Source organism: Larus michahellis, chromosome 4 (genome assembly GCF_964199755.1).
Source record: "Larus michahellis chromosome 4, bLarMic1.1, whole genome shotgun sequence".
In the NCBI taxonomy this organism is placed as follows: Eukaryota; Metazoa; Chordata; class Aves; order Charadriiformes; family Laridae; genus Larus; species Larus michahellis.
In genome coordinates this window covers 78,717,828-78,718,601 of record NC_133899.1, presented here as the reverse complement: position 1 = coordinate 78,718,601, position 774 = coordinate 78,717,828, and the positions used below count along the sequence as shown (strand labels likewise).

The 774-nt window shown below is 38.8% G+C and overlaps 1 protein-coding gene across 3 annotated transcripts in view; it reads right to left on the bottom strand.

Moving 5' to 3' along the window:
* Nucleotides 1-774, bottom strand: part of ABCC8 (ATP binding cassette subfamily C member 8) — an 80,743-nt gene that overhangs the window by 22,126 nt on the left and 57,843 nt on the right. The window lies entirely within an intron of this gene.

The following is a 774-nucleotide window of genomic DNA, read 5'->3' as shown; positions in this document are numbered from 1 at the left end:
AACAAATCTGTCATTTTAAAAGATGGTGAAGTTATCTCTCAACTCTTTCCCCTTTACTCAAGATGCTGCAAAACCAGAAACTTCCTGTACTTCATGCTTTCAGAAAGGAAGGCTGCTTTTATGTAACAAAGAAGAACGGGGTCCCTGTCAGCAGACAGGAGAGTGCACTACTCTTCCTAAATACAAGTCATTAGCAAGATAAGATTTTAGAGTTCTCTTACCTTCTAAAAGGAAAAGGCTTTTAGCAACACACTGCACAGCATGGCTTGCCCTCATTCAGGCAATTAGATATGAGCATGCTGGCTCCACCGTCTGTTTGATATCACGGACCTGATAAGGAAAAGCTAGGGAATCTGAATCCCCTAAAGCTTTTAAAAGCATAAATAATGGACAAGGTTTGGAAAAAAAAAAGTTTATGGAAGACAAAGTCTGAAAGGCGTGGTTTCCAGGTTTATATCAGTGTAACTACGTTATATACACAGTGTAACTACCTTCACTTTAGATCTGACAAGGAGAATTAGAAAATGAGGCGTGTGGAGTGTAAACACACGTGACATCATTAGAAAACAGTTAATGTAGTATTTATTTTTCTGTCTCCCTAGAAACTCAGAAATTTCCCTGGGTGAGGGGTGAGGAGGTGGGAAAATAATCTATTCCACTTATTGCTAAGAATTTGCACCAGAGGAAAGGAAAAAATAAAGCAAAAAAGGATCTTTTTGTGGTCAATTAATTCAGGAAACCTGTAATTGGGCTGGACCTTGAATTCTTGTGAGG